We start from the raw sequence: 13,489 nt of genomic DNA, 5'->3' as shown, positions 1-13,489 counted from the left end.
AGTAAGGAAAGAGAAGGTGAGCTGATGGAGTAAGTATCAGAGCAAGTGGCTGATTATTGTTGTGGATGGGGATTTGGGAATGCCAGTCTCTCTTCTTTGCTGCATCTTGGGAAGCTTCAGGACTCTGAAGAATTTGTTCTCAGCAACAGTTCTCATTAGTGACAAGAAAGAATAGTCATCTTGGGGTTTGGTGAATTTGTGCTCCCCATAGGCTGCTGAGGATGGCAAGGTTTGGTTGGAAGGACTGTCACCCTTCAGTAAAGGCTGGTCCCCACAGGTCTCTGGCTCACAGCAGAATGTGACCTCTCCCTGTATCTCTAGACTCTACAGAAAACCTAGGGGTAGATTTAGTCCAACAAGGGAAGATCTCTCTTTACCAGTGCATCTCGTAATGCCTGTAGTGCTAGGAGGGGTTCTGGGCCATGCCAGATGCCTGTCTACTCTGCTACCACTGGTTCTTGGTTTAGGACTAGAATTAGTTCCTGCAAGTCCTGAAGCCTGGGAGCCCTCCCATCTGGTACCTCTAGCAGAGTCTGTGTCACTACAATGAATGCCTGTCTTTGTACTGACACATTACAGGGGACGTGTATATTGCTAATGTTGATAGAGATTTAGATTTAGGATGAGAATCTGGGGCTGTCCATTACAAAATCTTGCAAAGCCTAAAGGCTTGGAGTGATGACTGCTCTCAGCAAAGGTTATTCATTAATATTAGGCCAGATTTTCCTGCCTATGTGGCCAGGAAAGGCAAGGCTTTGGGCTAGGAAGAACCATGAAAGCAAGGTATGACCATTTATTCATTTGGGAGCGTGCACATAAGGATTTCATGACTGCGATAAGGGTTCTTGCAGCTACCAAGCTGCAAGTGGAGTTGTTGCAATTTTGAGCCATTTTCTTGTTTTAAAGGTTTGATTTTAGAAAAATTTGGAGGATACTTCAAGAGCTCCATCTGTAGTTGGATGTCGCTCAAATTGCAGCAATCAGGTGGGGTTCTTCCTAGTGAAACCTAATGCCTTCTGGTCAGCCTAGCTGCATCTGTACCTGTCGCCTATCATGTCTGGGAAAAGTTTTCCAGGGAAGCAGAGGAAACTAATGGCTGGTGTTAGAACCCACAGTTTGGATGGGAAGGGACCTGTGTTCTGGAAAGCATGGACCGTTGAGACAAGGGGGCACAGAAGTACAAAATGTAATCAGTTCTAAGTAATGTTAAGTTTGATGGCTTTGTAATGGAAAATAACTGTGGTACTTGAAGGTAGTTGACATAGGTTCAGGTCCTCAGGACCTTAGCACAAAAGGTGTGAGAAAAGCAGAATAGAAAAACAGGACCTGGGGATGGGAAGTATCTGGGACTAGCAGATGTCCAGGGTGGGCACAGATAGACTAACTGATAAGTAAAAGGACAGGATGATTGCTATGTTTGGGGTGTTAATAAACCCATTAAGCTGGTGTAAGCACTTAGTAGGGAGTATCCTGGACTAGCAGATGTCCAGGGTGAGAGCAATTAAACTAACTGATAAGTAGAAGGACATGGTGGTTGCTAAGTCTGTAATGTTAATTAAGCTGGTTCTGAACATTGTTGAGAAAAACGACCCTTAAAGACCACCATCACATTTTTGTATGCATGTGGAGAACTTTCTGGAAAATGATGTAATATGCCCAGTGACCATATAAGGATGACCTGTGTAGGAACCCGGGAACACACGTTAGGAGGAGTTATCCCCCGTGTCTCCCGGCGCCACAATAAAGAATACCTGCTTGTCGACTTGGAGCTCTGTTGGCGAGTTTGTTCCTGGAGTTTTCTCCGAGTCACCATGCAGTTACTACCTCTTGCAGAGCTCAGCTGAAGGCTTATAAAAGCAGCACAAAGTGATTATCCTTGTGCATTTTGCTGAGTATGTGTTAGTCATGATGGTGGATGTGCAGCAAGGTTGTTATAAAAACCTAGCCAATCTGTTTTAATTGATTTTTATTATAATTACTATTGAGAGACGACAAGCGAGCGGTGCTGGGTGTGCCGGGGAGTCTCCGCTCTGCCCGAGACGCACACGGGGAACTTCTGGGGATAGTCTCTTACACTTTTTGGTTTCCTGGGCTTCTTGGGTTTCAGCCAATCCTGTTGTCTTCTTTTCCTGGGCTTCTCCACCTGTTGTTGGGGTCTTGTCTCCAGGTGAAATATTATGTCTATCACAAGTCTGACCACCATCTTAGCCCCCATAAATTCCACTCCTTATGTGTTTATTTGTTCAGCGCACAGATTTCACAACGTTCTGTAACAGGACGTATCTCTAAGTTACCTCCCCCCCCCTTTTCTAAGAACATTCATGCAATTTAAACAATGAACAAAACATTTCTTCGCACAATATTGCGGTTGACCCAGGGGAATTATTCCCTTGTTTCTTCTTCCTCCTCACTGTGGTATTGACAGGGACACTTATCATACCCTTTGCACATAGCACAATATTCACAAGGGATTCCATCTCCACACAAAGTGCAATGATCACTAGGACCCCTGAGTTGCTGACACAGATCACTCTGATGTAACTCACAAGGTTATTTCCAGCTTTGCTGTGAGTATTTTGGCACTGTTCACATTCAGATTCAATTCTAGTATCATGCTTTGGGTCAGAACTAGGTTTCATGGTAAGCGGGACTGAGAGGCTGCATTCCTAAATTTTGCACAATGCATGTCATTAAAATGAAGTGGTAGCCACAGAGGCTGATGGTTTGTGGTATTTTTTCCCAGTTGTAAACAGCTTATTGCCAATACAGAGTTAAAATTGAGAGATTTATTCTGGTTTCCAGCTTTACGTGCTGAAGCACCTTGGTTGTTGCAATCCATAAAGTCTACAAAGAAAAGGATATAGCACTTACCAAAATGGACTTTACTGCCTTCTGATTACATTGGACTGTCTTTAGGATCAGAATTAAGACTGTAATTATGGTGAAGGATTGGTTTGTTGCATTTTACCTCTTTCTGGATTGTCAGAGAACCAAGTGGTTTCTGGTTGGCTGTGTCCAGACTGGCCGGCTTTTCAGTCCAGGCTTAGTTAAGGGGTATGTTTTGGGTTTACTCCAGCAGGAATTGAGGTACCATGTTTAGGCATGTGAAAACTTCCTAATGCTGGTACTAGATAAATATAGGCTCTCAAGGGTTTTGTGCTTCTATATTAGTAAAGGTTCGTGATGGTGGAAGTGACTGTGCCCAACATTGAGAGTTCCTCCTAGTATATCACTGTGGAGGATCATGTTTGCATCAAAGTGAAGGGAAGGCAGACCTGGACATTGCGTGGACATTGGTGGTGTGCTTATCTCATTTTGCTATCTGTGGGCAAGTTGCTTATGAAAAAGATGGCAAAAGTACTGCTGAAAAATAAGCTAAAAACAGCTATTGGAAGAAATAACACTATGTATTGTAGAGGAAAACCAAACCAGTCTGAAATAAAGAAAATTCATTCCCCTGTACAGAAGTCTTTAATGTGATGCATCAACAAGAGAGGCCAATTTCAGGTGGGTCTGTGTTAAGGAGGATTGGGAAGAACTGTTGGCTGCCAGATTTCAAAATCTCCTTTACAAAACAAGGGATTTCTGCAATTTTCTCAGCATTCAAATCTTCCTCCAAATGCAGTTCCAAACTGCAGTTTCCAGCCCCAGCCCACAAACTCACATCTTTGGGGATTTTATGGAAAACACAAGGCAGCGATGCAATTGAAGTTTAGCTTCTAGCAAACAGCAGCTTAGCAGGGAAGTTGTACTTCCTAATTGTGAGCTGGGGTCATTGACGACGGGCTCCTAAGCAAAACAAAATGCGCTAGAGTCTGTATCTTTTCCTATCTGTCATTCCTCCATAGAAAAATCTCCTAGTAAAATTCTACAGGAGATGAAGAGAACAAATCTCTTCTTTACGTCTTCCTATCAGGAGAAAAGAGGAGGAATTTTAAGTTTCCTCTGCCAACACATTGTGTACTTTGGGATTTCCAATTGTCACACTTAGCATCCAGGTGAGGCAGTTTGCTTTAAACAAGCCTTTGAAACCCTAAAAAAGCTGGGGGAACAGCAGAGCTTTATTATGCAAAAGAGAAGTGGAAGGTAGCACATTCCCAAGTATTTTGAGATGTGCTTTTAACTCTCACCAGCTGGATGGGTTTCAACAATAAGAACTGAATTTGGGGGTTGGAACTAGGTAATCTTTAAGGTCCTTTCTAAGCCAAACCGTTCTGTGTTCTGGATTCTGTGCATTGGCTGACACAGTAGCAGTAAGTTAAACACACTGGAAAATCCAGGCACTGACTTCTGTTCATGTTCTACGAGAGAAACCTCTGTACATGAGACTAGTTAGTAAGAAAGCGGTGAATGTTGAGAGGTAGTTGCTGCCGTGGCAGGGCAAAAAAGGGCAAGCTGGTATTGGTAAATGTGATAGACCTGTGTGTATCGAGTTGCTTTGGTCAGTGTTAAGCACCAACACGTGTTTTTATGCCACAAGGAAAATACTCTTTTGTAGTGGAAGGTGCTAGTAATGATAGTAGAGATGCTTTGAATCACTCTATTTTTCCCTTACATCTTTTCAACTGTAATTGGGCAAGTAAAGAGGAAAGTATTTGTAGTCTGAAAGCTGACAGGCTCTTCTTAGCTGTCGTCTTGGAAATCAAATGTCTGCTCTGTGGGAGTGAGTGCAGTAGATAGAGTGGCAATTACTGTGTCAGCTGAGGCTACCAAAACCAAGCTAACAATCTGTTTTTTTGAGAACTAACAGTTTTTCTCAGGTTATCTTTCAAGATATCACAATAAAGACTTGGTGCAATTACTTTCAGCAAACCATTTATAAGTTTCTTATTGTGCATGTGGATGTCTGCAAGCACAAGAACCTAATGCTGCCTCTGCTAAAATCAAGTATCAACAGAGAATGTCTTAACAGAAAAAAAGATGCTAAGTCTGAGTGAGAAAGCCAATTTACAGAAGAAAAATCCCAAATGTTTTTTTTTTCCTAATATCTATTTAGATGAGCTCTTAGGCAGAAGTTCTTCCCTGTGAGGGGGGAAGCCACAAATTGCCCAGAGAAGCTGTGACTGCCCCATCCCTGGCAGTGTTCAAGGCCAGGTTGAACGGGGCTTGGAGCAACCTGGTCTAGTGGAAGGTGTCCCTGCCTGTGGTAGGGGGTTGGAACTGGATGAGCTTTAAGGTCCCTTCCAACCCAAACCAGTCTGTGACTCTATGTATAGCTCAAGGGAGACCATGCAGAGTTATCAGAGGTTGACTCTGCCCTTGTCACCTCCCTGTTTTTTCTCAGTGTGCTTCCAACAAAAAGGGGAAGAGCCATCTGTGCTAGTTAGATAGGAGCCATCATGCTAGTTAGGTAGGAGCAAATGAAAGCTTTTGCCTGATGTGCAGGGTAATAAATGTGCTTAGGTGCACCCTACAACAGTTTTGACTACAAATTGTGATGACTCTCGCCATCCTATTGATTTGCGGATTGACTCCACAACTTGTGAAAGTTGTAAAGTAGGTATGCTTTTTATTCAGCGCTGAGACTCACGGGGATAATTCCTCAAAGTCATGCGTGCCTCAGGGTTGTTTCCCTCTACATTTATTCTCTAAAGTTATATATATTAATAAGGTTGCACAATACGTGTATACATATTCATCTCCTATCCCTGCTTCATATTATAATGAGCCAGAAGGTCCTTTGCACCTGCGAAGTGCCCCCTCTGGTCATGGGCATGGGTCTCAAGATGAAGTAAATGAGTCTTCCTCCTGTGGGTAGGGATCTTCAAGATGAAGTAAATGAGTCTTCCTCTTCTTGCACTTTTCACCTTTTAGTCTTCATGTATGGCCTTAGGGTTTGGTCGGTGTCCCAGCCATAAACCATCTGCTTCTCCCCCTTCAGGCACCTGCTTTTCCTTATCAATAGCTGGTTATCAGTAGAATCAGGCTCTGCTTTTCCTTGTCAATCGAACCAGGTGTCTACTTTTCCTTACCAATAGTTAGCGCCTTTGTTCTGCTTAGTAGGCATGATAGGAACAGACAATACTTTTGTTTAAGCAAGCAAATTCCTCTAACCCTCTTGTACAACCCCCTTGTACAACCCCCTTGTACACTGGTTAACCCTGTATCACTATCATAACAGACACCTCCAGAAATAACTCTCTTCCTGCTCTCTACTGTCCTGGCTGTGTGTTGCTAATGCTGCGCTGCTTCCTAGCACTGCAATGGGTACAGCACCAATTCCTGCCTGCACGTCTCCCTTCCTAAGGCTCAGACTGCTGAAGAGTGCACTGGTAAAAGCTGAGATAAGAACCAGTTTTAGAGCTTCTTCTTTAACTTGGGAAGAAGAATCTTGTGCTCTATCTTCTCTATATTCCTGTCTTTCTCCTTTTTTTTCCCAGGTTGTTTGGCTGGCAGCGCAGGATGATGCATGAGCTGCCATTGGGAGCAATATACAGTTTATCCAACATATTGGTGTGAGAGCAGGGAAAAGGGAAGAAACACGATTTTTTCCACATATTCTTCTTTTCTGTATTGTAAACTTAAAAACTGTGTGTTGTGTCCTATAATCCTATCTGCCTTTGGTCTGTAGCAGTAGAATCTGTAAATGCAGAGGAAATGAGCACTGCAGCTTTTATCAGAGAAATCTCTTTGGATTAGTTCAGTAATATGAGGAAGAGGTGTCTGTGAGGCAGATAAATAAAGACCTATTCCAAAGCCCTAAGGGAGGCAGCAGGAAGGCTCAGCTGTTACTTTAGAAGCTTAGCATATGCTGCTAAGCCTGCAGAGCAGTGAAATGCATTGCATTTTGTGGCTTTTTTGTCATTAATGTATCAAGGCGCTTGGACTTGAATGCGTGATTATCTGTGTATTTGGAAAGTGCCAAAATAACCGGGTTGTTCTGTGGACCGTGGCCAGCTCGTGTCCAGGACCTGCATGAGTCTTCATTTAATTGAGTTCATAACTCCTTGCAGAATAAGGCTGGAAAACATAGAATCACAGATTGGTTTGGGTTGGAAGGGACCTTAGAGATCAAAGACTCCAGCCACCCTGCCCATACCACTTAAAAATCTGGCCTGGTTGGAATCTTATCAAGTACTTTGTCTTCAGACATCTTCATGACTGATTATTTAGCCTATATTATTTTTATTGTAGGAGATAGCAAGGTTTTTCAGTTGAGAAGGAAGAATTAAACTTTTGGGTGCAGAAGCTCACAGCGAAAGACTGTTTATTTGGGGTTTTTAAATCAACCTTCACAAATCACGTGAGGCTTCCAAAAGCCTCCTCCAAGGCAAAGCTCCTTTTACCATCTCTATTCTATTCCTCATGGGACAAAAGGTAAAATATTGATGACAAAAGGGCTATATTGATAAGTACCTGCTTCATGACTCAATATACAGTCAAATATTCTATTGATTTCAGGTGTGCATTCCTAAACAGCTGGAGTGTATATAAATAATCAGCTTGCTGCATCCAAAAGAGAGATGACCTGCTGTGCAATTACTATCTTTAACAGATAAATTGTCGCTTTTAACTTAAGAGATGAAATGAACTCTATATTAGGCTTCAGGATAACCTTAGCAACAAGGTATTCTGCTGTTCAGAAGCCCACGTGGAACAAATTTCATCTCTGATGGGATTTCCCTGATTTCTGTAGATTTAAAGCAGGAATTAGTTGACCTCCCAGTGTTTCAAACGAGACAGGAGGTCAGCAGCCCAATGATAAATTGGATAATGTGGTTATGCACGTTAAAATATATGCAGAGTTCCAATGCCTTGATGTAATATTTCCTTTCCCATCTACCAGAGTATGATCTTAGGAAGTAGATAGGTTAATCATCATACTCAACTCTCAAGGACTGAGTGTACTGTGTACACAGTCGCTCAGCTCATTGCTCACAAAGAGATATAAAAAAAGTGAAGGCCATACTGTGTACTCTATCTAAATTAAAGCCTTTCTCATTGCTCATACCAGAGTGAAGCTTTCCGTTTTACGTCGCACTCTGTGATGTACACACAATCTGTGATTTTCTGTTCACAGTTCTGGCAGTGGTTATTTTGAAGAGTAGCAAAACAGTCCCTGATGTTGCCCTTCCGGCCTGGAATTGGCATTCTCTCTTTATAAGCATGACATTTAAGGCCACACAAAACATAAATGCTCTGTGTGCTTTGCTCATGCTGCTTAATGCTTTCTCTTCCCCAGGGCCAAGATGAGCTGCAGCCACCGCAAAGGCCACCTCGCCTGGGGAGTTTTGTACTACTTGCAGTGATTTACAACCTCAAACACAACCACAAGCCTCTGTTTGTACCTTCTCTATGGGCTGTAAGTGCTTTCTGGAAATAGCTTTAAATGCATCATCACTGTGAGCATTCTTATTGCTCCAGGCCAGCGGGATGGAGCATCATTGGAAGTTCAGGCTTGTCAATTTAAAAGCTTGATTTGAAAAGTCACCGGAAAAATAAAGAGGTTTGTTGCACTGGTGCTTCATACACCACTGGACAGTCTTTGTTTTCCACTTGAGGTTCTCATGAGCGCTGATAGTTCAACCTTCTAAATCCAGCCCACCAGATCACAAAAGCTATTCAGTGAATATTTATTCTTCCCTTTGTGAGAGCTTGATCTCCAAACTGACACAAGCAGTTTCTTAATTTATCTGTGAAAACACCAAAGTCCCAGGACAGTTTCAAATGGAGACTAATTCTGTTTAGAGAAGATGTGGCTGACAGCTTAGTCTGCCTGTGCAACCTAAGCATTGCAATGCCCACATAGACTATGAGAAGACTTGTCAAATAGTGTTAGATTAAATGAAATTAATTAATTGAAGAACTTTTCTGATTTGCAAATCAGTCACCAAATATCAGGGGTCTGCTTAAATTTTTTTCACAGTTTCCTGATGATTGTTTGGGTTATTTTGAAAGTATTAATAGCTCCTTCTAAGTGGTGGTGTACATTTTTATAGAGTGACAAGTGGGAAGATGGGGGCAAAAAAACATTATCATTATCATCATCAAATGCTTTTCAGATCAGCAGATCAGTAACATACCCATGGATCAGGCTATTATCAGTCTGTATTTTCTACCCGCTAGCAACTTCCCTTTTTTTTTTTGACCTCTTTTGAATTTTATCAGAATGAAAATGTTATTTTCAGTACTTCATGAAATGAAATGTCAAAATGCGCACCTTTCATTTTCAAGTGAAGGTAACCTTAATATAGCTGTATGCGCGTGTTTATTCCTTCAGACCAAACAGCTATGATTGCTGATGCATGTGGTAGTTTAACCCTCGAGTGTAAAACTAGCTTAACTTAGCAGTTAGAGGCTGCTGTGACTTGGGGCTGTTAGTTACAGCATCTTCCTTGCATACACAGTTATTTCTGCTCACTTTGTGTCAGAGAGAGATGCAATGGGCAGGTAACACAGAAACTGGGCTGGTTTTGGGTGCAGAGCCAGCTCAGCCTCCTCCTCACTGCTGGAAAAAAGCATAAATCACCTCAAAGACACGCTACTTTGTAATGTGTTATTGAGCAGCATTCCTTGCAGTTCAGAAAGCTTCATCTCCTCTAAAACTCACTAGTATAGATTAGTTGGATCTTAGAGTAAAGCCTTAATAGCTGCCAGTTAGTATTTTTCCTACTGGGGAGATTGAAAATGATTCTTCATTAGATTTCAGAAATGCTTTTTGAAAACTTTCCCTTTTCTTGCCTTTCTGCTGGCATATCTTGTGTTTCTGCCTTTGAATTTACAGGTATTCCCTATGTCATTCCACCTGCTGCATGAATTCCCTACAGCAACGAGCTTATGGTTGGCATTGAGATGGGCTTCCCTTCTATTTCTATTTCTCTTCTGTTTCTTTTTCCAGACTAACTTTCTTTCTGCAAAATGGACTTGTGCTGTTGGATACCTAATCCCCTGTTTGTAAGCAAGTCTTAATTATCTGCTTCTTTCCTGTTTGCTTTTTGAAATAAGTATAATAAAACCAGTAACCTCTCCAGTATGTGTCTGTACTTCAGTACACGATGCTCATGAGCGTTTTGTCATCTACACAAGGGTCACCCAGGGTGAGAAACATTTTCTGTACAAATACTGGGGTTTTTCCTCACATATGTTAGATGTTTACTGAGGATGTAATTCTGCCCCTGGTGCAGTGTGTGTCGGGTATCACCTAGTTCCCCATCTGGCACGCACTGAGTCAGATTGTCGATCCATGGATTTCCAGCCTGCTTAGCTATGAAAGAGCAGAGATGTGCGAACAGGTAAAGCTCTTTCTCACCCCAGAACTGGTGTGGGGTGGTCGGGGTAGCAATGTTATTCAGTGTGTTTGCGGCAGTAAAGAACTGAGCAAGATTCAAAGGGCTTCAAATTCTTAATAAAAACTTTCCAAATGGTAATTTTCCATTGGAAAATGTCCCCATGGCGCGTCAGGAGAGCTGCAACAGGGGACTCTGGGAGCGATCGCTGGTGGCTGCACGTGGGGTGTTGTGAGCAATTTCTGCAAAATGAAGTCGGCTTTTACACAGCAAATGCTCTATTTACCAAAAATCTCTTCTGCTATGGAAATGGTCCTTGCTGAGTACTTTCAGTCTATTCCCTCCCACTGCTGTTGGCATTCCTAGCTTGCACCGATACTGGGAGCCTTCACCAGGGTGAGCTGAAAGCTGACAACGCTTTTTCCACACTCAGTGGAGACTTTGTTGGGGCCTCTCTGGCCTCTAAAATGCAATGTCTGCAGAGATGAGGGGTGTCAGTGAGTTTTATTCCCAGAGAGGAGGAGTAATTTTGCATCCACGCGCTGTTATTTGCATCCACATGCACACACAAGAGCCTTTTCTAACCGGACATATGGACGTGGATGTGCTAATGTGTTATGATGTTGGTAACTGACTGCAATGAGTGACTGCTGTGTGGTTTTAGTAAATGATTGCAATGGCAGGTGACTGCAGGAGAGCTAGAAATGCTGTTAACACCACACAGCTTATTATCAACCCTTCTCCAGGGACTTGACGTGAGCGGTTCCAAGCCAGGACAAAGCTGCTGTTTGTTCTCCTTCTGCCAGTGTAAATTTAACTGTTAGAGATTTCTCTAGTATTAAAGGAACTAGGGAAATACACAGATGTCCTCTCTCCTGAATGCTTCTGCAGGGAGGATGGCAGACTGTGATCTCTTCTTCAGAGAAGGTGTTGGTGCAGGTAGAACTGGATCTTGACAGAGGGGTTAGAGCTGTCATAACACTGATCTTCATTTGGCTAGAAAAGGGGCTAGAAAAAGTTGTATTTTTTCAGTGAAAATTACATCCCCCTTCTGACTAAACCTCCACCCCAAAAAAGAACGCATTAAGGTTTTAAATGTATAGGTAACGTGTTGATTGTAAGGGAGAAACTTAAATTTATCCTAAAGCTCAGATTTCCCTTCACCAGATGAAATTCAAGCGATTCACTGCAATCAGCACCTCCATTATCTCCTCCTCACAGATTGCTCATGGCTGCTCTACCCCGAGCATTACCTGGGTACCTTCAGCAGGCATGGCTGGTGTCTGATATCTCTCGTCTTTTCTGGAGGAATTGCTTGACAGTTGCACACAGTGTTGGTTTTGAAGGCTTTTTGCTGTTTTTTTTTTTGCTTGAGCAAGGAATTGAAATAATTGCAAGCCCTCAATAAGAGCAGCTTGCAAAGCCAAGCTTCAGTGGAATACGTTTTTCTTTTGAAGTTAAAAGCATGTAAAGGAATTGATGTTGTCTAATAGTATGTTAGAGGAAAACTTCTTTATTTTAATTTGGTAAAGAAAAGCAAGCAATGGAAAAGCAAACAGAACACAGTCATCACTGCAGAGGATTTTGACATATTGCAGAATTCGCTTTGCTCCCTTGATACTCTGCTGGCTTTGGATCACTTCATTTTAATGACCCTTTTTTTCTCTAGCCAGTGACAAGGTTACTTTCCCTCTTTTCTACCAGTTAGCATCTGTTTATTTTTGTTGGTTTACATCAGTTTAATTTTTATAGCATTTTCTTTACCTTATGGCAGAAATTTTAGCCATTTGCTTTTTAGTTTGAGCAGAATACGGGAGCAATAAATGTCTAGAGGAAGGACCATGAATTTCTTGTGAAGGTTTCCAGATTTGCAGGGTGTTTGCTAAGTGCTTTTGGAATCATTTCAGTATCAATGTCTGTGACAGGCTCTGTTTATTTTTCAAAGAAGACAGGCAATGAATTGCTCAGTTTCTGGGAGATGGTAAAATTGTCCCTGAATTCTTAGCAGTAAAGTGGTGAGTTGTTGATACCAGTACTTAGGCCTACAAATGCAACGTGTGAAAGAGGTGCCTAATGAGAAATGGTCCTTGCAGCCAAAGCTCACTCCAGGCAGCTCATTTCTGTAGTAAAGAGAGACGGCTCAGTCCTAGAACTTTGCAGTGGTGGGACAGCAGGGTAAGCCAAAGGCGGTATCTGTAGTGAGAGGGTCCTGGGAGTCCCTGCTGATAATGGTATCCCCAGACCCCTGAACAAGCAATGAGGAACAGGGTGTGTAATTCTGAAATTCCAGTCTTGGACTTGGTGCAGGAGGGATGTTTGCTAATAAGCAGCAGAAAACAGAGAAAGGAAAGCAGTTTTCTGGCAGTGTTGAAATGCTGCAGCAAGAGGCAGGCCCTTTGTCAGTGTGGTTTTGCTTTGTGGAGACATTTTAGCTTTGTTACCAGCTGCGTTTGCTGCAATCTGTGCTTCTGTTGCAAGTGACACTTCCTAAGCCAGTGTCCTGAGCCTGGCGCTCCAGCACAGCACAGGAAGTTGTGGTTCAGGGAATGGATACCTGGAGTAGTGTTTTCCACCTCTTGGACAGAGCAAGCCTTACAACGGATTGGAAGCAAGTTATCTTCTGCAAATGTCGTGTTCATTCCGTAAGTCTTCCTCTTGCATCTTTCTTGGCTGTTAGAGGAGAGCAGGAGCAGCAGTGCCACAGAACACACACAGGCACAGGTGAAACGAGTGGCAAAGGGTATGATTTACCATCTGTGGTGTCTGCTGATGTCTAGTGCTCCTGGAGTCCCTTGAGCAAATGAAATGAAAGCCATTGTGAGTAAGATCTGGCTGTCAGTCTGTGCACCACTGCACCTTGGGAGCTAAAGAAAGCAGGCAGTGCTGGCTTTGGGGGCATCTTTGCCATAACTGCCTTTCTTGACTGTTCATGGAAGGTCCAGAGTATAGGATGGAAGAATATTTCTATTACTACATCAGTTTCTTAGACATGAGGGTGGAAGTACAGGGCCAAAAATGTGGTCTGAGCCCTTGGACGAGTCATGGGGACAGATTTGTCCTTCTCTTCATGGAGTCAGAGTGCTGATAGCTTCAGAGGCACAAGTCCAGGGAGATGAAACATCCATTATTTCCTCTGTAGATGGGAGAATTACTTCTCTGTGGCATTTCTTTGCTAGTCTGGCACGTGAGGCTGGAAACTTGGTTTCTTGTTAATCGAATTGCCAGGAGTGACTGATAGCATTTACCAGGTTTTCAATATCCGC

General features: G+C 42.7%; 1 long non-coding RNA gene across 6 annotated transcripts in view; it reads left to right on the top strand.

Annotated features, from left to right (window-relative positions):
- LOC133264943 (uncharacterized) overlaps window positions 1-13,489 on the top strand; it is a 38,022-nt gene that overhangs the window by 6,200 nt on the left and 18,333 nt on the right. The window contains exon 1 of one of the 6 annotated variants that reach the window (XR_009741807.1): window positions 8,009-10,037. The exons of 4 other annotated variants lie outside the window; for them this stretch is intronic. This is a non-coding gene — a long non-coding RNA (uncharacterized LOC133264943). Of the gene's footprint in view, window positions 1-8,008; window positions 10,038-12,080; window positions 12,869-13,489 lie in introns of those variants that run through there. One more of the 6 variants, XR_009741806.1, reaches the window with a different exon arrangement.

Source organism: Pezoporus flaviventris, unplaced genomic scaffold (assembly GCF_033815535.1).
Source record: "Pezoporus flaviventris isolate CSIRO_AGI_PZ_B2104156 unplaced genomic scaffold, CSIRO_AGI_Pfla_v1 ptg000002l, whole genome shotgun sequence".
Taxonomy (NCBI): Eukaryota; Metazoa; Chordata; class Aves; order Psittaciformes; family Psittacidae; genus Pezoporus; species Pezoporus flaviventris.
Note: the sequence above shows the minus strand (reverse complement) of the source record. Positions and strands in the feature narration are given on the sequence as shown.